The sequence below is a fragment of the Hyla sarda genome, chromosome 2 (genome assembly GCF_029499605.1).
Source record: "Hyla sarda isolate aHylSar1 chromosome 2, aHylSar1.hap1, whole genome shotgun sequence".
In the NCBI taxonomy this organism is placed as follows: domain Eukaryota; kingdom Metazoa; phylum Chordata; class Amphibia; order Anura; family Hylidae; genus Hyla; species Hyla sarda.
Genome location: NC_079190.1, coordinates 80,010,821 through 80,037,234, shown reverse-complemented (window position 1 = coordinate 80,037,234; position 26,414 = coordinate 80,010,821). Strand labels below are relative to the sequence as shown.

At 42.5% G+C, this 26,414-nt stretch overlaps 1 protein-coding gene and 1 pseudogene across 1 annotated transcript in view; one reads left to right on the top strand and one right to left on the bottom strand.

Annotated features, from left to right (window-relative positions):
* Positions 1-26,414, bottom strand: part of DHH (desert hedgehog signaling molecule) — an 84,242-nt gene that overhangs the window by 45,455 nt on the left and 12,373 nt on the right. The gene's annotated exons all lie outside the window — the stretch shown is intronic.
* On the top strand, positions 15,923-16,013 carry LOC130359799 (U2 spliceosomal RNA; annotated as a pseudogene).

Below are 26,414 nucleotides of genomic sequence, written 5' to 3'. Positions count from 1 at the left end.
TAAAAATTGTGTTCTGGGGAGTCTAAAGTTCTAAGTCTAGTTGTATATACAATGTCTAGTATATAGTCTAGTCATGTATAGCATATTATATGCATAGTCACAATGTTATGTTGTGTATAGTTAACTGTAAGATGCATAGTCCAGTTGTTATATGCATAGTCAAAGGTCCTTAAAGAAAAGTTTTATGTCATCACTAATCCTGTTCAACCACTAGTCAGAGCGTGTATGGATAATTTATACAAAGACTCTAATGTTATCTGTTATTTCACCAGCCTGAAATGGACGTTTGTTATCTCAAAATGCCTCAGGACTGCATCTGGCCCCGCAGCCACTTCGTCCTTCAACTCTGACAGCACCTACGTCAAGGACGACTTATGTTAAGTAAGGGGGGTTTGTAATATCCCAGCACAGTACATGGTCCTGTACTACCCTTAGACCCTGTCAGCTTGAAACCCTCAGTGACCCTGTTGTTTCCAGAATGTTGTGTATACTGCTTTAAAGTATAGATAGGATCCTAAAGCCACAAGAAATGGAACAGGTGCCAGCTGCATTATGCCAGATTTTCATTAGAAGTAATAAATCCAGCACTTGTGATAACTTCTTCAAATGATCAAATCTATATGTCGTCCATTGAAGCATTACAGTCATTTAAAAACACTTTTGGCATGTCACACAGACATAACAAAAGTTTTAATCGGTCGGGGTCTATGTGCTGAGACCCTTATTAATCGTTAGATATAACCAGGAGAGGATCTGCGGTTATGCAACTGATCTGACTCAGTACAGAAGAGCTTTATAGACCTATAATGGAGCTTACCTACTACAATTAGTTGGATTAATCGAGTAGTAAGCCAGGGAGTGAAGCCCACAGCCACATGAAGTCATCTCCAAAATTGCTTTTTACACAATTTTGGCACCATGAAACAATATGAACATTGTGAAAGCAAAAGGACAAACATCAAGGGCGGGACAAGGGTGAGCTGGCTGCTATTTCTTTACATGTTATTATACCAAAATTGTAGTTTTTTGCTTACTTTGCCTACCAAAAAATAGAATAAAGAGTAATCAAATGTCACCCAAAATAGCTACCAATAAACCATCACCCCATAACACAGAAAAGCATCATACAGTCCCTTATATATAAAAAAAAAATTGGCAATGCAAAAACTGTTAAATGGGCACTGTCATCAAAAAAATTTTTTGCTATTGCACTCCTTATGGTAAATAAAAAATATTTCAAAATTTTAAAACAAATTAAGTTTTCTATGTTTTATTTGTGTTTACAAAAGCTGCCACTAGGTGTCTCCCTACTTTTCCAGAGCACATTTCCCTCATCTCTTGCACAGACTTTTGACTCCTGCTGGCCTGGCAATAGTCCAAAATCAGGAAATGCAGTCTGGAGTGCTAAGGGGTGTGTGTGTGTAGCCTTATCCAATCATAGCTCATCTCAAACTGAACTGCTCTGGGCTGTGTGTAGCAGAGGGAGGAAGTTCTCCCCTGTATGGTTTTAGATTATGTGTCACGTCTGCTGGGTAACCCCCCTTCCCAGTCTGTGAATCTGACTGAGCAGAAAATACAGAGCGATATCAATGTAGAAAACTATTATGGGGCAGTGAACGGGGAGGTTTATAAAATTTTACAAGATCATGACAGGTACACTTTAAGAAACAAATGTTTTAGTTATGCAATAGTAGTAAAACAGAAAAAAAACTATATCTGGTATAATGATAATTGTACTGACCTGCAGGCTACATTTATAATGTAATTTATACCACACAGTAAACGCATTGAAAATAAAACTTAAAGCAAATGACCTTAAATTGCAGAATTCCTATTTTTGCCCCCAACCAATATATATATATATATATATATATATATATATATATATATATAAATACATGTACCTTAATATTGTAACATAATAAAGGGATCCCATACCACAGACATAAATAAATACATACATACATACATAAATAAAAAAAAATAACAAGCAAAACGAAAGTTACATTAACAGAAAAATCACAGGTCTCATCAAAAGGGGATGAAAAAAGAACTAAAAGAAAAAAATTGCAGCATTGTGAAGCTTAAAATAACTGAATTCTTCAAGGGGTACTCCGCCCCTAGACATCTTATCCCCTATCCAAAGGATAGGGGATAAGATGTCAGATCGCCAGGGTCCCGCTGCTGGGGACCCCGGGGATCGCTGCTGCAGCACCCCGCTATCATTACTGCGCAGAGCGAGATCGCTCTACACGTAATGACAGGCAATACAGGGGCCGGAGCATCGTTACGTCACGGCTCCGCCCCCTCGTGACGTCACAGCCCGCCCCCGTCAATACAAGTCTATGGGAGGGGGCGTGGCGGTCATCAGGCCCCCTGCCATAGACTTGCATTAAGGGGACGGGCCGTGATGTCATGAGGGGCGGAGCCATGATGTCTCGCTGCTCCGGCCCTTGTATCGCCCGTCATTACGCAGTAATGTGCAGTAATGATGGCGGGGTGCCGCAGCAGCGATCCCCGGGTTCCCCAGCAGCGGGACCGCGGCGATCTAACATCTTATCCCCTATCCTTTGGATAGGGGATAAGATGCCAGGGGCGGAGTACCCCTTTAAGGGGTTAAAAGAGTAATAAGAACAGACACCAGGTTATGTAAAGTAATGTTGTTTTATCATTGACTCATGGACAAACTGGCGATTGCATAGGCACTAAGCAGGTTCTTGTGCTTTTGACTATACCTGTAATAAACTATTGAGATTTTTTGCTATTACAGTATGTCTAGACATCTGCAATTTATGTAACAAGGAAAGGTGTAAAGCAAAAAATAAATAAAAATAAAAAAAATAAGCAAATGACAAGTCTGGTATTCGCAAGCCATACTATGAATTCCACTGTAGTTACACAAAGTGCTATAAAGTGGCACTCAACAGTTTCACAGTACTCTGAGTGGCACAAGAGTTCAGGCTTTCTTGACAGGATTGAATAGAACTACATAACTTTCATATGTAACCTTCTAATCCAAAAAGAGTCATGCTGCGGCTCTGGTGCTGATAACACTTCAGCTGTACCAGGCCTGGATGACGTGTCAGGAAAAAGAGTGGAAATATTTCAGATGCAATCTATTATTAAAACACACACTCATACATTGTTCGGGACATTCCTAGGCCTTCTTATATTTTTCTTACTTTACAGTTTCTTCTGACACAAGATTCATTTGTCTTATTTCATGGTGGCATTTTTCATGGGATATTCAAGATCACGTAGTCTGAAAGTGGATTCAGGTCATGTGGAGTGGGAGCACTGAAGATGTTCCTTATATAGGGAGAATACTAGGTTGGGCAGGTAGGAAAGGGCATATTTTACTATGTTGTATATTATGTTTTTATGTGTTTATATTATATTCTTAAATTGTATTTATCATGGCACCATTTCTCGGTTCATACAATTACATATTGTATGGGAAAATGGAAGGAAAACAGGAATTCCCAAATTTTTGAGGTTTTGTATTTTGGGTTTTGTGTTTGTGGATTTCACTTTTTATTGCTACAATTATGGCCATAACAAATATTTTTTATGTATCACTACCTTTGCATAATTAAAGGGGTTCTCCCTTGTTTATACTGTTTTTTGTTATTATGTTTGTGTGTTATGTGTGTATAAGTATGTGTTTTTTTTATGTGTGTTGTGATTATGTATATATGTATTTTCTTACCTTTTGTGAAGATCCGGAAGCTGGCCCCTTCTTCTTCCAGTGGCTTGCAGTGCACCTCGGCCTCCGCCATGTTGTGTTCAGTAAGTGGGATGTCGGGGGGTGTGTTCTTGCTTCTGTCCTTCCTATCTTCTGATGTCCGAGGCGAATCTTTTCTTCCTGTTTGTTCCGTGGCTCAGCGACGAATCTGCGACCTCTTCCGGCGCATGCGCAGGTAGTTTTTTTGTTTTTTTTACCAATAAAGTTTTTTTTGTCTAATTGACAAACTGTCTGCGCATGCGTGAGTACACAAGTGCTACGCTAACAGCATAGCGTACGCTAGGTCTACGCTAATATCGTAGCTTCGCGCAAGCGCAGACAGTTTGTCAATTAGACAATAAAGTTTTTTTTTGTCTAATTGACAAACTGTCTGTGCTTGCGCGAAGCTATGCTATTAGCGTAGACCTATCGTACGCTACGCTGTTAGCGTAGCACTTGCGTACTCGCGCATGCGCAGACAGTTTGTAAATTAGACAAAAAAACTTTATTGGTAAAAAAAAAAAAAAAAACTACCTGCGCATGCGCCGGAAGAGGTCGCAGATTCGTCGCTGAGCCACGGAACAAACAAGAAAAGATTTGCCTGGGACGTCAGAAGATAGGAAGGACAGAAGCAAGAACACACCCCCCGACATCCCACTTACCGAACACAACATGGCGGAGGCCGAGGTGCACTGCAAGCCACTGGAAGAAAAATGGGCCAGCTTCCGGATCTTCACAAAAGGTAAGAAAATACATATATACATAATCACAACACACATAAAATACACACATAACACACAAACATAATAACAAAAAACTGTATAAACAAGGGAAAACCCATTTAAATCAATAAAAAAATAAATAAAAATAGATTTTTTTCATTCTGCCTTTCTCACCCTTTCCCCCAACACTGGACAGTCATTACATTAAAATCACTGACAGGTGGTGTTTATTAGGCATATTATCCTATTTAAATTACTATATTGAATTTTTTATATTATTTTGGTTTTTATTAGCAGTTATTTTGGCACACTCCAATCAGCAAAATAAACAATGAATACGAAAGTAACAAAGCTATTTTTTACACGATATTCATTTGTAAATTGTACAACTGTGCCTAACATAAATGGCAACCCTGAATATGAGGTACACCACCCAAAACTTTTCCTGAAATAAAGTGTTTAGTTAAAGGGGTATTCCAGGTATTGACTATGCTACAGGGCCTGTAAAGTTAGTGTAGTTCATAACATAGTGCCTGTACCTGTGTGTGACAGTTTTCTCACAATTCTTCTGTGATTTTCACCCCAATATTTTTACCAGCATACAAAATGACTGTTGTCTCAGATTTTTCCCAGGTTGCAATGCGACCAAGGCCTGACATCACTAGTCAGCTGATGACAGGAAGCCTGTCTGCTTCAATGGGTGAAAGGAATGGCTTGGTGGGAGAGAGATCAATCTGCAACTAATGCAACAGCTGTAGGCACCCTGATTGAAAACCACAGGTGTTTTGAATGGATGCTGCTCATTTATGTTTCAATTGGTGGGGTGGCTGATGTGTGGGAGGGAGGAAAATTGAATTATGGGATTTTTAGGCAAAAAAGAAAACTCAAACAGGAAATACCAGTTCACAAAAAGCTAGCCACAGTATTATGGTAATCTCACAACATAGCCATTTAGCCCCAGACAAGCACAGATCCTTCCTAAGCATGTCCATTACTGTCTGCCAGGTACATACTAAAATCACCTTATGGTGGATATCCCCTTTAACCCCTTAAGGAATCAGCCCAAATATGCCTTAAGGACCCGGGCATTTTTTGAACATCTGACCACTGTCCCTTCAAGCATTAATAACTCTGGGATGCTTTTACCTTTCATTCTGATTCCGAAATTGTTTTTTTTGTGACATATTCTACTTTTTGTCGATACTTGTTTAATTTCTCGGTGAAAAATTCCAAAATTTGATGAAAAAATTGAAAATGTAGCATTTTTTTTTTACTTTGAAGCTCTCTGCTTATAAGGAAAATGGATATTCCAAATAAATTATACATTGATTCACATATACAATATGTCTACTTTATGTTGGCATCATAAAGTTGACATGTTTTTACTTTTGAAAGACATCAGAGGGCTTGAAAGTTCAGAAGCAATTTTCAAATTTTTCACAAAATTTTCAAAATCGGAAATTTTCAAGTACGAGTTCAGGTTTGAAGTGGATTTGAAGGGCCTTCATATTAGAAATACCCCAAAAATTACCCAATTATAAAAACTGCACCCCTCAAAGTATCCAAAATGACATTCAGTAAGTGTGTTAACCCTTTAGGTGTTTCACAGGAATAGCAGCAAAGTGAAGGAGAAAATTCAAATTTGCATGTTCTTGTAGATCCAGTTTTTGAATTTTTACAAGTGGTAATAGGAAAAAAAAGCCCCCCAAAATTTGTTACCCAATTTCTCTCGAGTAAGGAAATATGTCAAGTGTCGAGTAAGGAAAGTATGTCAAGTGTTTGGCGGGTGCAGTAGAGGGCTCAGAAGGGAAGGAGCAACAATGGGATTTTGGAGAGTGAATTTTGCTGAAATGCGGTAGTTTTTGGGGGGCATGTCACATTTAGAAAGCCCCTATGGTGCCAGAACAGCAGAAAACCCCACATGGCATACCATTTTGGAAACTACACCTCTAAAGGCATGTAACACTGGGTCCAGTTAGCCTTAACACCCCACAGGTGTTTGACAACTTTTCGTTAACATTGGATGTGTAAATGAAAAATAAAATGTATTTTTACTAAAATGCAGTTTTTTCCCTAAATTTTATATTGTTACAAGGGGTAATGACCCCCAAAATTTGTAACCCCAATTCTTCTGATTTTCATTTTCACGGACCACTGTTCCAAAAATCAATGAGGTTCCTTCTGTTCTGAGCATTGTAGTGCACCAGCAGAGCACTTTACATCCACATATGGGGTATGTTCTTACTCAGAAGAAATGGGGTTACAAATTTTGTGGGGCATTTTTCCTATTTTCCCTTGTGAAAATGAAAAATTTAGGGTAACACCAGCATTTTCCTTTTTCCATCCAACTTTAATAAAAATTTGTCAAATACCTGTGGGGTGTTAAGGCTCACTATACCCCTTGTCACGTTCCGTGAGGGGTGTAGTTTCCAAAATGGGATCACATGTGGGTATTTATTTTTTTTGCGTTTATGTCAGAACTGCTGTAAAATCAGCCACCCCTGTGCAAATCACATTTAGGCCTCAAATGTACATGGTGCGCTCTCACTCCTGAGCCTTGTTGTGCACCCGCAGAGCATTTTTTGCCCACATATGGGTTATTTCTGTACTCAGGAGAAATTGCATTACAAATTTTGGGGGTCTTTTTTTCTTTTACCACTTGTGAAAATAAAAAGTATGGGGTAACACCAGCATGTTAGTGTGATTTTTTTTTTTTTTTTTTTTACACTAGGCTGGTGTAGCCCCCAACTTTTCCTTTTCATAAGGGGTAAAAGGAGAAAAAGCCCCCCAAAATTTGTAGTGCAATTTCTCCCAAGTACAGAAATACCCCATATGTGGCCCTAAACTGTTTCCTAGCAATACGACAGGGCTCTGAAGTGAGAGAGCGCCATGCACATTTGAGGACTAAATTAGGGATTGCATAGGGGTGGACATAGGGGTATTCTACACCAGTGATTGCCAAACAGGGTGCCTCCAGCTGTTGAAAAACTCCCAGCATGCCTGGACAGTCAGTGGCTGTCCAGAAATGCTGGGCATTGTTGTTTTGCAACAGCTGGAGGCTCCATTTTGGACACACTGCCGTACAAGACGTTTTTCATTTTTATTGGGGTGGGGGGCAGTTTAAGGGGGTGTATATGTTGTGTTTTAACCTTTATTATGTGTTAGTGTAGTGTAGTGTTTTTAGGGTACATTCGCACTGGCTGGTTACGGTGAATTTCCCACTAGGAGTTTGCGTTGCGGCAAAAAATTTGCCGCAGCCCAAACTTGAAGCAGGAAATTTACTGTAAACCTGTCCGTGTGAATGTACCCTGTACGTTCACATGGGGGGAAAGCCTCAGCTGTTTCAAAACTACCACTCCCAGCATTACTGACAGACCGTGCATGCTGGGAGTTCTACTTTTGCAACAGCTGGAGGCACACTGGTTGGAAAACCTTCAGTTAGGTTCTGTTACCTAACTCAGTATTTTCCAACCAGTGTGCCTCCAGCTGTTACAAAACTACAACTCCCAGCATGTACTGATCACCGAAGGGCATGCTGGGAGATGTAGTTATGCAACAGCTGGAGGTACACAACTACAACTCCCAGCATGCAGAGACAGCTGTTTGCTGTCTGGGCATGCTGGGATTCGCAGTTTCCAACATCTGGAGGGCTACAGTTTATAGACCACTGCACATTGATCTCCAAACTGTGGACCTCCAGATGTTGCAAAACTACAAACCCCAGCATGCCCAGACAGCAAACAACTATGTGGGCATGCTAGGAGTTGTAGTTTCGCAAGATCTAGAGGGATATAGTTAAGAAACCACTGTATAGTGGTCTCAAACTGTAGTCCTCCAGCTGTTGCAAAACTACATATTCCAGCATGCCCAAACAGCTGTCTGGGCATGCTGGGAGTTGTAGTTTTGCAACATCTGGAGGGCTAGAGTTTAGAGACCACTGTACAGTGGTCTCAGACTGTAGCCCTCCAGATCAACTTACCAGCTTCCGTAGGATCCAGGGAGCCGTCCTCTTCTGTCGCACGACATCGCCGCCCGCCGATCACCGTCACCCGCTGCCTCCGGATGGGTAAGTGGACTTCGGCGTTCGGTACCGTTCGTTTCCCTGTTCTGCCCCGCCTGTGTGTGGGTGGGCAGAGTGGGGAAAACGAAAGTTAACCCCCCCCCCCCCGCCCCCGGTCTGCTATTGGTCGTCGCTTCTGACGACCAATAGCAGGGATAGGAGGGATGGCACCCCTGCCACCTCACTCCTATCCCTTCAGGGGGATCATAGGTGTCTTAGACAACCGCGATCCCCCTTATATTCTGGGTCACCATAGACCCGTAATGACCCGGAATAGGCGCAAATCGCAAGTGTGAATTGACTTGCGATTTGCGCCGATCGCCGACATGGGGGGGTCTGATGACCCCCCTGGGCATTTGCTCGAGGTGCCTGCTGATAGATATCAGCAGTCACCCCGGTCCGGGGACCGAAATTCCCACGGGCGTATGGATATGCCCTGGGTCCTTAAGTACCAGAAAGCCAGGGCGTATCCATACGCCCTAGGTCCTTAAGGGGTTAAACTGCTTGGCTAGATATAAACACACACTGATCAAAAAAAAATAAAGGGAACACTAAGATAACACATCCTAGATCTGAATGAATGAACTAATCGTATGAAATACTTTCGTCTTTACATAGTTGAATGCGCTGACAACAAAATCACACAAAAATTATCAATGGAAATCAAATTTATCATGGAGGTCTGGATATGGAGTCACACTCAAAATCAAATGGGAAAACCACACTACAGGCTGATCCAACTTTGATGTAATGTCCTTAAAACAAGTCACAATGAGGCTCACTAGTGTGTGTGGCCTCCACGTGCCCGTATGACCTCCCTACAATGCCTGGGCATGCTTCTGATGAGGTGGTGGATGGTCTCCTGAGGGAAGTCCTCCCAGACCTGGACTAAAGCATCCGCCAACTCCTGGACAGTCTGTGGTGTAATGTGGTGTTGGTGGATGGAGGGAGACATGATGTCCCAGATGTGCTCAATTAGATTCAGGTCTGAGGAACGTGCGGGCCAGTCCATAGCATCAATGTCGAATATGCTAATTTTGCGAATATAGTAAGAATATTCGTCCATATATTCGCAAAATATCGCAAATTCGAATATGGCATATGCCGCTCATCACTCAGTGAATTGTGTGGATTTCTGCACAGTACATTTGTTTTTTTGGTATATGTGTATTTATTTGATTTTTCTGTGATTGAGAAACAAAATATAGGCACAAAAGTAACAAAAAAAATTTGGCCTAAAAAAAACCCCCAAATCAGACAAACCTGTGATGCATTAGAAATAAGGCTCCAGTCCCCATCTTGTCTGTGCTCACGTGACCTTATTCGGCCTATGAACGGTATATTCATAGGCCATTTCCTGTTCGATGTTCATAATGGCGAAATTGCGCATCCCAGAAATGCCTTTATCAAGAAGCACAATCTGTCCAAAGAGTACAAGACTATGCCCCAAAGACTTTGGAATCCTGGTTTCAACAGTGCGCAATGTTTTCAATAAGTTTCCTAATGGTGGAACAGTCAAGAACCCTCTAGAACATGGTGGAAAAAGGAACATTTGAGAGAATACCCTATTAAATGTTGATTCAAAATGTGGCTAAGAAGCCACAGACAACATCCAAAGAACTTCAGGCTGACCTAGAGACATATTGAAGCCTATTCTGCACACTGAACTAAACACAGATGTTCTATAGAAAGAAGAAACCAAAAGAAGGCTTCTCGGTAAAGTATACCAATATTATGTTTATAGATGAAGCAATGAAGCTTATAAAGAATAGTGATCCCCACCTATGCAAAAACATGGTGGATGATCCATAAGGCTTTGGGGCTGCTTTGCTACCTCTGGAACAAGAGGTGTTAAAGGGGTACTCAGGTGGAAAACTTTTTTTTTTTTTTTTAAATCATCTGGTGCCCGAAAGTATACCAGATTTGTGAATTACTTCTATAAAAAAAATCTTAATCCTTCCAGTACTTATTAGCTGCTGAATACTACAGAGGAAATTATTTTCTTTTTGGAACACAGAGCTCTCTGCTGACATCTCTGTCCATTTTAGGAACTGTCCAGAGCAGCATATGTTTGCTATGGGGATTTTCTCCTACTCTGGACAGTTCTTAAAATGGACAGAGATGTCAGCAGAGAGCACTGTGCTCGTAATGTCAGCAGAGAGCTCTGTGTTCCAAAAAGAAAATAATTTCCTCTTTAGTATTCAGCAGCTAATAATTACTGGAAGGATTAAGATTTTTAAATAGAAGCAGTTTAGAAAACTTTCGGGCACCAGTGTATTGTAAAAAAAAGAAAAAAAGTTTTCCACTGGAGTACCCCTTAAAAGGAGTAGTGTAGTGGTGTCTTTTTATTATGCCATTGTGCCCGAGCTGCAAAAAGTAAAAAATAAACTTTAACTCACCTTCCGTTGCTCCCCCGTTGTGCCGATACAGCTCTTAGGTCCCCGGTCCCAGTCTTCTTCCTGCTTCCGTGTGCGCAGATTGTCACACTGAGGTCAGTGTATTGTTGGCTGCATCGATATCCTAACACGGCTGGTGATACATGCAATGTCATGTAAGGAGCCTGGGCCCCACATTCTCCCTGCTACCCAAGCCCCTTACATGACACTGCACTCAGTGTATCACTGGCCAAGGCGGGTCATCGTTGTGGCTGGCAAAACGCTGATCGCAGTGTGACGGAAGAAGACCAGGACTGGAGGACTGAAGAGCTATACAGGCGCAACGGGGGAGCGACGGAAGGTGAGTTAAAGTTAGTGTTTTTACTTTTTGCAGCCTGGGCACACTGGCATTATAAAACAATCACTACACTACTCCTTGTGCTACAGGATCAACAAGGTCAGAGAATTGTCAGAGTAAAATGTGCTCCTAAGGGTAGGCTCACACATGCCGTATTTTGCTGCATATTTATTCCTTCAATGGGTGAGAAAATACGGCATGTGTGACCCTACCCTACAACTATATTTGAAGGCAAACTAAAAGGGTACTAAAGCAGGATACAGACCCAAAGCACACATCCAAAAGTACATAGGAATGGTTTTAAACTGTTTTAAACTGGCCAACAATGAGTCCTGATCTCAATCAAAGTGAAAATCTTTGGAGAGAACAGAAATTTTCTATTGGGAAAAAAAACCTTCAAGACCTCCAGAGAACTGCAATGGGAGAAACTACCAGAAGACGGGTGCAAGAAACTCACAGATGACTGCAAAAGACCTTTGGAGGTGTAATTCTTATTGAAAGCTTCACAAATAAGTATTAGGGTATATAAACTTGTCATATACTATATACCGTATATAATCGAGTTTAAGCCGACCCCAATATAAGCTAATTTCACCCCAAAAACCCAGGAAAAGTTATTGACTCGACTATAAGCCTAGGGTGGGAAATACATCATCCCCCCATGTCATCATCCAGACCCCCATCATCATCCAGACTGTCGGCTGTCCGGACATGCTGGGAGTTGTAGTTTTGAAAGTCCTGGAGGTCCGCAGGTTGAAGACCACTGCGGCCTTCGTCATCATCCAGACACCCCCTTTAGTTTTCTACTCACCTCCCCTCGGTGGGAAGGAAGGGTGAGCTGGTCCGGGCCATCTTTGCTGCAGGGACCGTCCGGTGGGGAGGGTTAGTCGTTCCGGGCTGTCCATTTTCACCCGGGGGGCACTCTTCTCCGCGCTCCGGGCCGGGCCCCGGACTAGTGACGTTGCCTTGACGACGAAGCACATGGACGTCCATGTGCTTCGTCGTCAAGGCAACGTCACTAGTCTGGGGTTGGGCCCGGAGAGCAGAGAAGAGGGCCCCCCGGGTGAAAATGGACAGCCCGGAACGACTAACCCTCCCCACCGGACAGTCCCTGCAGCATAGATGGCCCGGACCAGCTCACCCTTCCTTCCCACCGAGGGGAGGTGAGTATAAAACTAAAGGGGGTGCCTGGATGATGTCGAAGGCCGCAGTGGTCTTCAACCTGCAGACCTCCAGAGGTTTCAAAACTACAACTCCCAGCATGCCGGACAGCCAATGGCTGTCCGGGCATGCTGGGAGTTGTAGTTTTGCAACATCTGAAGGTCCGCAGGTTGAAGACCACTGAGAAGGTATTGACAGGTGGAGAGTTCACTCGAGTATAAGCCGAGGGGGGCGTTTTCAGCACAAAAATTTGTGCTGAAAAACTCGGCTTATACTCGAGTATATACGGTAAGGGGAGATTTATCAAAACCTGTCCAGAGAAAAAATCAGATTGCTTCTTTCATTTTTGAAAAGGCCTCTGAGAAATGAAACAAGAAATCTGATTGGTTGCTATGGGCAACTCAGCAACTTTTCCTGTAAACAGGTTTATGGTGAACTATGTTTATTCTTAATTTTTAAAGATACAAACTTTTCTGCAACCTCAATCTTTGTGCAAAATATCGGAAATAAAACGATTGCTCAAACATTTTTGACAATTTGACACCAAAATCTACACAAGAACTATTCATAAATTCCTCTTATAATAAGGAAAAAGTGACAACATATTTTGTGCAAAAATATTAGCACTTCATTTAGCAAATCCTACAGCTCCAGAATTGTGTAAAATGTATCTTTTATTTCGTCTTAAAGTCAACATTCCATCAAACAATCCTAAAGCGTTACTGTCATTTGAAAAGAAATATGACATGTCACAGAGACATATCCAAAGTTTTGGTTGGTCGGGGACAGGGTGTTCAGACCCTACCTATCATAAGAAGGAGCAGGACAATGCTGAGTATGTCTCTTACTGTCTTAATGCTCTTAAAGGGGTATTCCGGCTTTATACATCTTATCCCCTATCCAAAGGATAGGCGATAAGATGTATGATCACAGGGGTCCCCTGCAGTCTCGGTGCAGCCGGCACTGCCTCCAAGATGGGGACATGCCGTCACGACCATGCCCCCTAGTGACATCATGCCACGCCCCCTCCATTCATGTTTATGGGAGGGGCGTGACGTCACTAGGGGCGTGGCTGTGATGTCACATCCCCGTCTCGGAGGCATCGCCCGGCACAGAATGTCGGGGGCTGCACCAAGATCGCGGGGGTCCCCAGCGGCGGGTCCCCTGCATCATACATCTTATCCTCTATCCTTTGGATAGGGAATAAGATGTATAAAGCCAGAACACCCCTTTAAGTCTGTGGAGCCTGCAGCGAGATGGGGAGAGCAGCAAGCTGGGGAGAGAAGCGCTCAGCTGCGCACTTCTCCTGTCTCATTCTAAAGATCAGTGGGGGTCTTAGCACGAGTCCCTGGCTGATCAAAAACTTTTGACATGTCTTTGCAACATGCAAAGGTTTTTCTGAAATGAAAGTTTTCATAGTAAAACAAAGAAAGGCTGACACATTTCAAATTGTAGCAGTTGCACTAGCAATGCAGCCCCTTTGAGCAGCTAAGTGGGGGGCTGGGAGTTGCCCCCCCCCCCCCATGATCTAATATTGACGACCTATTCTAAGGATCTATAGCTAGCATGAGGCAGAAGAAAATTTACACCATCCTCCTATACCACACCACAGTATAGTGCAGAGTAAGGAGCCCAAAATCAATGATCATGAGTATGCGCTTATCAAAGGTTAAAAAATCGTAATGAAAATGCACTCACTATACTGACAGATTTACTTGTACCTAAGTTCAAAAATATATTAACCTAAAGGACTGAGTAAGGACTGACCCTGCCCCCCATCTACACCTTAGCAGCACCCAGACCAGTGCAGGTATCTGCGTGAGGTGGAGGGAGAGATCAAGGTGTGTAGCAGAAGAAATGCGGAGGGGAGGGGGGGCGCTCTGTTGTCTGAAGGGGGTGGTGCTTTGTGAGTTCAAGGAGTGCTGCAGGGTCAGCAAAAGTTTATCACCCATAAAAAGAAAAAAATAAATAACACTTCAAAATCCTTGAAATTACTGCCATTCCAGTGGGCTGGGAAGAATGTCAGATGATTGAGGAGAGAGAGGGACAAATTTGGGGGATATGGCCCTCCGCTAACCCATTATGTGTTGGAAATGTACACACAAGACCTTAAAGGGGTACTCCACTGGAAAAAAAATGTTTAAATCAACTGGTGCCAGAAAGTTGAACAGATTTGTAAATTACTTCTATTAAAAAATCTTAATCCTTCCAGTACTTCTCAGCTGTTGTATGCTCCACAGGAAGTTCTTTTCTTTTTGCATTTCCTTTCTGCTTGACCACAGTGCTCTCTGCTGACACCTCTATCCATTTTTAGAACTGTCCAGAGTAGAAGCAAATTCCCATAGCAAACCTCTCCTGCTCTGGACAGTTCCTAAAATGAACAGAGGTGTCAGCAGAGAACACTGTGGTCAGAGAAAGGAAATTCAAAAAGAAAATAACTTCCTGTGGATCATGCAACAACTGATAAGTACTGGAAGAATTAAGATTTTTTAATAGAAGTAATTTACAAAGCTGTTTAACTTTCTAGCACCAGTTGATTTAAAAAAAAATGTTTTCCGGTGGAGTACCCCTTTAATTTCACATCAAACATAAATAATATACCTAATAGATATATGCTTTATTTTACATATACAAATTCCTGCAAAACTGCATATCCAATATGCACCATGTACAATCTATACAGTCCAGATTATTAAAACCCTGTGAAAATAAAATCATTGTATTTACCTAAAGTAACCAATTCAGGCCACTGGTGCCATTTTTGTAGTGGCCTGAATAGTTTCTATGGGCCTCTTGTCAGAGTTGGGCTGGGGTTTCCTTAGGACAACCAGAGGAAATTGTACTGAGGGTCCATCCTCCATCTTAGTTATACATAAAGATATGTACACCTACTTAATTACCCCCTATCCTATTATATTGTAATCTTTGTCAATATTGTAAACACTCACTATGGCCTATTATTGTGTCAAAGTCTAGACCTACCAGATGTAATAATGCTAACTGGTCACAAGAAAATAAGCTTACTTATAGCAGACTGATCTCCTGGGCCCTAACAATAAAAGTGCTCAGATGCTCCCCAGGAATTCAAGTAGAGCCAAATAGTGTGACAACCAGACAGCACGTAGCAATACAAGAAGGAAACAAGAATAGGAACAACCAATAGAGGACAAAAACCTGAAGGATTATGGGAATGGATGATGGGGAAAAAAAGAGATGGATGGCATTAAGGAACTGACGCAGATGGAAGTTGGATAGAAATAAACTACAAAACTGACCCTAACTAGCTTTTTGGTATCTTTCCCTAGAGCTGTCTCTGAACACATATCCTAACACCAGATGTGGCATGACCCTTGCTTTTCCTATTGCTTTTCCTAAGAATATCCCTAACGCAAACCCAAATCTTCAAAACTCTCCCTAACACAAATAACAGCAGGATTCTAGGACCTAAAGACAAAAACCAAGGCTGAACAGTATTGTACTAAGGAACAACCGCAACAAGATCAAACTAGGAGAAACAACAGAATCGCTTCTCGGCCTTTTGGCTAAGATCAAGTGTAGTATCTGTTCTTATCAGTTTCATGCCGGTGGCAGGCGACGCCAGTGTGGAGCTGGTGGGGATGGGTGCTGCATGGCAGGGGGCAGGTGTACCGGGGCATTCCGGGGCTGGTTCTGAGGAATCAGCTTGATGGCTGCCCTGATGTGACCTGTTTCTTCCAGGTCTCGCCATGAGGCTGAGAGGGTCTAGAGCCGAGGTACTTTAGTGCCTTGGGGAGTGGTGACCCCGAGGTGCCGAAACTCACTGGGTGTACTGGCTCACTAAGTGGAAGCACGGGCACCATGATCTCTTCACCTTGTAGCACTCACCTCTTGATTTCCGGCCTTCTGGCTAGGATCAGAGAAATGTTTATAGATCCGTCCGGATGTCCGGGCGTATACCTGCGCACATTCACTTATTTATTTATTTTTGTCACTGTGTCACTTTTTTGCGTGTTGTGTGTTCACAGGATTGTTAGGAAGTGGTAGCCCTGCTGGGTGTCCCTCCTTGCGGTCTAGGGGAGGTGTGTGTGGCCCTCAGGTTCCTCACCTCCCTGCAAAAACCCCGGGTACGCCTGCATGAGCAGGGTACTGACCGTTTACGGCTCCGCAGGCAGATACCTTGGCTAAGGCCAAGGGGGATGCCGGGAGCATTTGTAGTCCCTTAGTAGCTTCGGCGAAAAGGGACATCGAACCTGGAACCGCATCCTTTGTGCACGTTTTTTTTTTAGTGTAACAAGTTTGCAGTTTTTCGTGCACTTTGGGTGATCCGAGAGCACGTTCTTCGGCTCTTAAATAAAAAAGGAGAAGCAACAGCAACTACAAGATATCTAAACATAATGAACCAACAAAGAACTGAATGGCTAGGATGAATACTAAGCTAGAACAAGGTACTAGAGAAATACAAGGTACGTGGTTTAGACACAAACAGCATATGACATAATCCGCATCACCTTGCAAAAGTCAGGGACATTTGGAGAGAGGCTGATCAATCAGAAACTCTTAGCTCAAACAAGCCCTGGCCAACCAGATCAGCTGATCCACAATATGTGAGGTTGTTCCATAAAAAATGCCCCTAACATATAGACAGGAGAAGAAAATGTTGCTAAATAATTATTGATTTCCAAAACCCTGGAGAATGATTTGGTTCTCTGATGGGCCAGACTCACCTTAACCTACACAGTTTATACACAACTACACAAATACATTAATGTTTACCACAGTATAAAGGGGTAGTCCAGTGGTGAAAAACTTATCCCCTATCCTAAGGATAGGGGATAAGTTTGAGATCAGGGGGGGTCCGACCGCTGGGGCCCCCTGCGATCTCTCTGTACGGGGGCCAGGCTCTCCGGCCAGATAGCGGGTGTCGACCCCGCACGAAGCGGCGGCCGACACGCCCCCTCAATACATCTCTATGGCAGAGCCGGAGATTGCCGAAGGCAGCGCTTCGGCTCTGCCATAGAGTTGTATTGAGGGGGCATGTCGGCCGCAGCTTTGTGCGGAGGTCGACACACCCCCTTCCCGCGGGCTGTCGGGGCTCCGTACAGGAAATCGTGGGGGGCCCCAGTGGTTGGACCCCCTGCGATCTCAAACTTATCCCCTATCCTTAGGATAGAGGATAAGTTGTTCACCACTGGGTTCACCACTGGACTACTCCTTTAAGGGAATTGAAGATATCAAGCAACAATCTTTCAACTGCTCTGGTCCATATCCACTTCCATTATAGGACAACTGCTGTACATAACCAGCAACCAATAATCCTGAGGTTTTGAGAATATAGTTTATTCTAGTTATTCTGTGATTTGTGTGTACTTAGTTATAAATGATATGTAATATATGGTATATGGGTATCTAATCCAACCATAACTGTTATTTTTCCTTGTGGATGGATACATAGTGATGGATGACAGATTTGATAGAAGCCTGTGGGTTTAGACACAATAGAGGTTTTACATAAGTGCAGGTTACTGCCTTATACCAGGAGAATAAAACCCTGATGCCTCATACCCTGAGCGGATTTCCTGGTCACGGTGAGGCTGAGGATTACATACGGCACCCAGCACCACTCACTAGTGACGTGACTCACACATTCCCCAAAGGATCATGGACACTGTTGATCCTATTTAAACCAGAAGCTTGGAAGTACAGTTGACGGGATGTGGTGGGTGAGGAGGTGAGGGGGGGGCATGCCCTAATAATATATATGGTGGGGTAGGTAAAGGCTTGTGTACAGAACCCTATTGACAAGGCAGAACACCTTGAACCCTTTTTAATGGGCTACGTAAAGGACCTTTTTTTATTTTGACGTGTTTGTTGCTGTTTAAAAATACTTTATGGCAAGTTATAGCTTAAGTGTTACAATAATACAAATTCTAGATTAAGTGTGAACACTGGCATATAGAAGCTGAGCAAGGATATAAGGCTAAAGTGATATTAGTGTCCTGTATTCAACAATACTGGTGGGAATACGGCCCATGCTATTAAAGGGGTATTCCAGGCCAAAACTTTTTTTATATATATTAACTGGCTCCGGAAAGTTAAACAGATTTGTAAATTACTGTACTTCTATTAAAAAATCTTAATCCTTCCAATAGTTATTAGCTTCTGATGTTGAGTTGTTGTTTTCTGTCTAACTGCTCTCTTATGACTCACGTCCCTGGAGATGTGCAGTTCCTATGGGGATATTCTCCCATCATGCACAGCTCCCGGGACGTGACATCATCATTGAGCAGTTAGACAGAAAACTTCAGAAGCTAATAACTATTGGAAGGATTAAGATTTTTTAATAGAAGTAATTTACAAATCTGTTTAACTTTCCAGAGCCAGTTGATATGTATAAAAAAAGGTTTTGCCTGGAATACCCCTTTAAACAGTGCCAGGTCTTACCTAGAGCTTTTTTGATAGTTTGGGAATTAACATTAAGGCTATGTTCACACGTTTTTTATTTTACCGTATTTTAAGACCTTGAAAAACTTCCGGTTTCATGCAAACACAATTGCAAATTTCTGTCTATTTTCCAGTCATTTTGCATGAAAAACTGCAATTTCTAAATGCTTAAAATACTGGTGTTTTTGATCTGTAAAATGGGCAGTTTACACCCCATAATAAAAACACAAAAACTGGGGGGAAAAAAAAAAAAAAGACGTTTTTGTCTATGAGGCTGAAATGTCTAAAAAAAAACATATCTGCAAGTTTCTCATTTGTTGCAATGATTGATTTATATTTTCTTTCTATATTAACTTGCCTTGTTCTCATTTTGCATCCCTATGTGACTGACTCTCAGACTCAATTCAACTATTTTAGCCTTGTATTAAAACAGCTGAAAATGAAGCTGAAAATTCTTACCAAAACCTGGGTGGTAACTTAGCCAAAAAGTGACTGGGGCCTTAGGCTGTGTTCACATATTTTGGTACCACATGTAATTACCACATATATTTTTGCCTTGAATGGCCGGAATCACTGTAGAAATGGTGCATTTTATTTATTTATTTATTTTATTTCGCAATGAAAGCCTACACTGTAATTAGTTGCAGTACCGAAACGTACAGCCCTAGGCGATAATGGCAAATGTATTTTCTATTAATAAACTTACAACTGTACACCAAATGACTGGAGCAACTACATATATTGACACATGACTCTCTTTGTGTCCTAAGTAGATTAGTAGGCTAAGAAACTGATGTCAAACTGAAATGTTAAAGCTCTTTTCTATGAGTAGACGTTACAAGAGCCAGGTTGATCGGTGCTTTCATTCATCGTACAATCATTCATCGGCTGTTACATTCCATTATTGTCAATACCAGCTTTGGAAGGTAAAATACAACCTAGCCAATTTATCTCCTGAAAACAGACACCCAACAGTCAGTCTTCTGTAATAGGTTCTGAGGATCTACATAGGGAGGAAACCTTCCAGTCATTACAGAGGACGTAGGTCCTTGTTGGTGATGGCCAAAGTTCAGGAACTTCTCTTAAGCTCTCAAGAAAGAAGCCAACTATATCTGCTCACTTTAGCTCAGGAGTCAAAAGTTTGGATCAAGCTTCTTTCAGATACCAGAAAATGGGGTGTCTCTCTTGCTTGTCGGAATATCTGATGGGGGTAGGACTGAACCTAGTACAGCTTCTTGTGGCTGTACACATGGAAGGAACCACACTGCCTGCCCTACCACCACAACCATCAGACTGTGCTGCATAAGCCTCAAGCACCTGCTCAATACACACTGCTCACAAAGCTGACAAGCATTTAGGTAAAGGGAATGTGTCATCAGAAGATAACCTTTTGTTTAAATAAAGTTTTTATGTTAGCCATATTTTTTAAAGAATTTTAGGTGTTGTTTTTTACAGTTCTTCATTTGACAATCTATATTTAATAACAATCCTGAAATCTTGCAGTTTCCATTCTGGCCACTAGGTCTAAAACTGAACAGAGACTTCCAGTTCTGTACAGATCCTTTTCCTGTCTATTGAAGAGCACAGTGAACGTTAAAGAGATAACACCGGATCCACCACATTCCCAGCAGAGCTCAGCATCCCCCCTCCATGCTAAGTAACGTTTCCTATTTTTGTGAGTGGGACAAGTCCTGTTTTTTGTTGTCTATGGAAAAAAATAGAAAAGTATCTGATCTTGGGGATGTGACCACTGGGACCCCCAGGATCTCCTAAACGGGACACTGACTCTCTGAGAGTCTCGGGTCTCTTCATTGCTCCAATAGAAAGGAATTGAGTGTGTGCTGTCTCCAGAATGCTCTCCTTTCAGAGAGTCAAGGTCCCGTACAGGAGATCGCAAGGGGTCCCAGTGGTCAGACTCCCCCCCACAATCAAACACTTTCCCCTTGTTCTGTGAATAGGGGATAAGTTGTCTTTTACAACCCCTTAAAGTGCAGGAATGAGCAATTTATTTATTTTTCTGCAAAAACTACATAATTGAGCAACATTGACATTATTTCAGGGTATATGAGTTACCGTATTTTTCACCGTATAAGACACGCTTTTTCTTCCCCAAAACTGGGGGGAAAAAGTCGGTGCGTCTTATACGGCGAATTCACCCCTATCGCGGCGGTCCCTGCAGCTATCAGCGGCCCCTGCGGCCTATCGCGGTGATGCCCTGTATTAACCCTTCAGACGCGGCGATCAAAGCTGACCGCCGCGTCTGAAGGGAAAGTGACACTAACCCGGCTGTTCAGTCGGGCTGTTCGGGACCGCCGCGATCTCACCGCGGTGGTCCTGAACAGCCCGAATGAATAGCCGGGTTAGTGCTTATAGGACACCGGGAGGGACCTTACCTGCCTCCTCGGTGTCTTCTCCGTTCAGGGATCCCCTGTATGGCCGGCGCTCTCCTTCCTCGTCATCACGTTGTTGCGTACGTGCGTCGGCGTGCGTAACGACGTGATGACGGCGACGGAGAGCGAGGATACCAGGCCGGCAGCAGAGACGTTCTGGAGCTACGGGGACACGGCGACAGCGATGGAGCAACATCCAGGGCAGCGGTGACGGGTCCGGAGCGGCGGGGACACGTGAGTATTACCTCCTATGCAGTGGTCTTCAATCTGCGAACCTCCAGATGTTGCAAAACTACAACTCCCAGCATGCCGGGAGTTGTAGTTTTGCAACATCTGGAGGTCCACAGGTTGAAGACCACTATTGGGTTCAAAATCTTTATTTTTTTAGATTTTGCCCCTAAAAATTGGGTGCGTCTTATACGCCGGTGTGTCCTATAGGACGAAAAATACGGTATATACTAGGTAGCTGACATAAGAATGCACACTCATCGCTCAAGCCATTGGAAGAGCAAACCCAAGAGACGGAGCTTCTACATCATGGCTTTAGTGGGTAGGACTAAAGCTATGAACTGGCATACATACAAAAATAGGAAGACATTTAAAACATAAAGTGAATTAAATCCTAGTTAGACCACTACATATATATGGAAAACTAGCTCCTAACTTTTGTCACATGCACATATGGCATATATATATTTACAGACCCCAATCCCCTCACCATAAAAAGTGTCCTTTTGGCCTCCGTTCAGGTGGTTTCTGTCATGGTTTCTGCTTATTTGCTAGATAGAAAAGAACCTACCTCGGAGCTATTCATTCTATAGAGCGGGATCCTAAAAAAACGTATACTGCACAGTATATACTTATTTTTACAGAGGAGTCTATGTCTGATGCTATGTGAGTCACTGTGCCATGTGTAATAGTTATATGGTGGAGGTATCAATCAGTGAGTGCCCCAATATATACCCCTGATGGACACTACAAAAACATAGTGTGAAAAGAGCCTGAACCAAAAGGAAAGTAAACCGAAGGATCCTGGCAACCTGAGTCCTAGTATCTGTCCACCTTGGTTCCCAAAATGAAAAATAAACAAGTTTTTAAATAGTTTTCACGAAAAAATTTAGATTTTCCTGTTGTAATATCTGTGCAATTCCTTCACATAAGTAGGTGTCTGACATCGGGCAGACCCAGCTCTATCTGCTCTCCTCCTCCATTCTCTGGTATTAGAGATACCAGCAGGGAGGGCGAAGGGGTTGTACACAGGGGATCAGTATGTAGAGCGAGGAGGAGGATCAGGAGGGCTGATCACAGAGGCTAGACTGTATCAGAGTATAAATAGAGAACGCAGGGTATTGTGCCAGGGGGGAAGGGATTCAAATAATAACACACCCCTCAGGAACAGCGTCAGCACATTCAGCATGTATTACTGTAAGGAGGGCCCACATAAGAAGTCTGAATCTGCATATCAGGGTCCCTAAAATGAATTAGAGAAACAAGATTGCAGCCTGAAAATGTATGCTAAGTTTTAACTCGTGGTAACCACTAACATATGTAAAAGTATATTTCCATACTAAAACCATTTTCACACAGTGCTTACAGGGGATATTTTTTCATAAAAAAAAAAAGTGCTGAAAAAAAATTGGCCATTTTTTTATTGACTGGAAATACCAATCAAAAAAAGTCCAAATCGCCTGACAAAAGATGATGTCAATATATTTTACGGCTATAATATTTACAGATTCTGGTCATGCACCCTGACAAAGCGACAAGCGAAAACGCGTTCGGGGTAGGTGAGCTGTCCCAAGATAGGGTGCATGACCAGAATCTGTTTGCTATTCCCATTCTTTGATTACTCTGTCTTTATTTCTTCTTATTTGATTCCTGTTCTCCATAGTCTCATTCTCATACATATTGTGTGTTTGCATACTGACATACCCCATGTGGTACGCCACCATTTTGGATGAGACTTTTTGTATCATGTTCATTCTGTTTACTCATAGGGGACATTCTCATCATTTTCTTGCAGTGTGTGTTGTATGACCACTGATTTAATATTGTATTGTAATTTTTTAGTACAAGTTTTTACTGTATTTTCAATAAAGTATATGAATTTTTTCCATATTTGGCCTCATTGTTTTTGGTGAGAATAAAATGTGGTGGATTTGAGCTGAGGAAAACCAGACAGATCAGAACATGTGTAAAAAAAAGCAAAGTGTAGGGAAAGTGGAAAATGTAGGGAAACCTTAGTAAATACCGTGGAAAATAAATTGCAGGGAATTAAAGGGGTTCTCCAATGCTTTAACCTTCTTGGGGCAGTTAGGTAGTACTGTGGCTATATGTTATTACCCCTTTGTTTCCTGCTGGTAACACTACTGTAGTTGGGTTATTTTTTACCTTATTTTCAAACCCGGAAGCTGGTTACTTTATTAGTTTGCTGGCTTTTTTCGACCACAGTTTTTTTTTCAGCTGCCGCCATCTTTCCATCGCTACGTCACCCTGCAGGGTGTTGTGTTGGAGGCCGGTCTGCCCCACGCTCCGTACGTGCCCGCCTCCCGCGCTGATGAATATTCAACCACCATAATCGTGGATCTCCTTCCTTTCAGCTTCTTATAAGCTGATTGCTGATTGGGCTGCTCACGGCGAATCGGCTCCGTTGTTGGGCGCATGCGCAGTTCGTCCTTGGTCGGGAGGGTTATCTGCGCATGTGCCATTGTGTTTTCAGCTTCGGGACTGACGCGCTGGGGTATTGTTAACACTAACCTTGCCAGAGGGGAGTCCCTATGTGCTGGACAGCTCCCGAAGGTTTGCTAGGCGCTCTCTGGCAGATGACCCTCCCGACCTAGGACGAACTGTGCAAGCGCCCAACAACGGAGCCGATTCGCCGCGAGCAGCCCAATCAGCTTATAAGAAGCTGAAAGGAAGGAGGTCCGCGATTATGACGTTGGAATATTCATCAGCGCGGGAGGTGGGCACGTACGGAGCGTGGGGCAAGCCGGCCTCCAACACAACACCCTGCAGGGTGACGTAAAGATGGAAAGATGGCGGCGGCTGAAAAAACAGTGGTCGAAAAAAGCCAGCAAACTAATGAAGTAACCAGCTTCCGGGTTTGAAAATAGGGTAAAAAATAACCCAACTACAGTAGCATTACCAGCAGGAAACAAAGGGGTAATAACATATAGCCACAGTACTACCCAACTGCTCCAAGAAGATTAAAGCAGTGGGGAACCCCTTTAAAACCCACAAAGAAACCTACACTACACTCTTAGTAAATGAGGGCCATTGTGTAAACATGGCCTAAAGTCTTCATATCTTTTAAGCACACCTAAATCTCTCCAGTTATGAATTGGGTAAGAAAGATAAAAAAATATATACTTTGGTTGATAACAATAACAATTGACTCCTTCAATGATGATCAAATTCAATGGGCCACCATCATTTATTAGTAGTGTTGCTCGCGAATATTCGCGAATATTACGAATAATTACGAATATTTTTTTTTTCCACAGTACACATCACAGTGATCATCCCTCTCTGCTTCCAGCTTGTGTGGTGTAAAGAAGGTTCTAATACTACTGTGTGAGACTGGCGTGCGAATTTTCACATATGCGAAAATAAACCGCGAATATTACGAATATGCAAATTTTGCAAATATATGACGAATATTCGTCCATATATTCGCGAAATATCGCAAATTCGAATGTGGCCTATGCCGATCAACACTAATTTATTAGTCATTACCATACAGATAACAAATAATGATACTGGGAATAGAAAATGTCAAGGATGTGCAAACAGAATTGTTTGGATGCAAAGATGCCTTATTTATTTACAGATGTAATCTACGATATCAATACAAGCCATCCATGGAACTACGCAACACTTAAGGAATCTTTTCATGTTCCTAATGAAAAAATATGGATGAGCACAAGGTTTGACCACAATTCTTTATATGTGATATTATGAGATTGGCCAATAAGTTTGCCACATTGAAAAAACAATGTGTCAATGCGAGGTAGGATAATGGCAAGTTTCTGTACAGGTATGATGAAGCAGGATTGCCTAAGGCTATGTTCACATGGCCAAAAATGTGTGAAATGTCCCCCTTGGAAAACATGAGCAGAGATTCTGCACATTTGAATGTTTTGGTGGGCGCCAGGACCGCTTGGAAATGCGCTGTCTCTTAGGCGGCAATGCATTTCCAAGCGGAATCTGCAGAAAGACTAGTCATGACTATTCTTTCTGCGGACGTCGGAATCAGCATTTCCACCTCATCCACGGTGCAGCAGAATCCCATAGATATCAACCCGAATTCTGCTTGGAAATTCCGCCGAGTGAACAGGTAAGGGTGACAGGTCAGAAAAATCTGTCTTTAATTCTCTGTGTTTTCGGTGGTTATCACAGAGTGAGAAAAAACTGACTAAAATCTTATTTTTTTAATAAATAGTCTTTAATACTGACTAGAGGGTGATGGTCAACCCCTCATTTCTCAGTGATTCTTTTGTTTTCGGTGGTTGTTGTAAAACTTAGTTGGCCCGTGAACAAATAACCTATTAAAGTATGCAAATTTCAACAGCCTAGCAGGTGACTACTACTATTGTCATGTGTGGGAAAATACATCAAGAATTCTTGTTCCCACTTCCAGATTTGCAGAGGGTTCTGGCAGGGTAAACACATGCAGAGGCCAAATAAACAATTCTGCAATAAATGTTGAGCGCACACACAACAACCACCCAACTTGGCTTACAGTATTTGAACACCTGTCTAAAAAGGGGACAGGTCAGTGATAAATGATGACTGCCTAGTGCAGGAGAGTTCATGTTATTAAAGGGGTACTCTGCCCCTAAACATCTTATCCCCTATCCAAAGGATACGGGATAAGATATCTGATCGCTGGGGGTTCTTTTAGAGTATTTTAGAGCTATGGCCTATGCAACTAACATTTACACTAGAAGAAACGAAAAAGGGTCCAGCACAGCGGCATGCAGTAAAACCGTATAGACATCAGCATAAGATCGTTCGGACAACAGAGTAACGCCTTTCAGCGGACGTATCTGCCTTAGTCATACTAAATCCACTAATGATCCATCCGGACTGGATGCATTTTTCGAGAGTAATAACATTACAGGTTATGGATAATAGATTTACAGGGACAGAACGTTGATCCAGGGATTTATTCTGATGCCATATTTGGAGTCGGGAAGGAATTT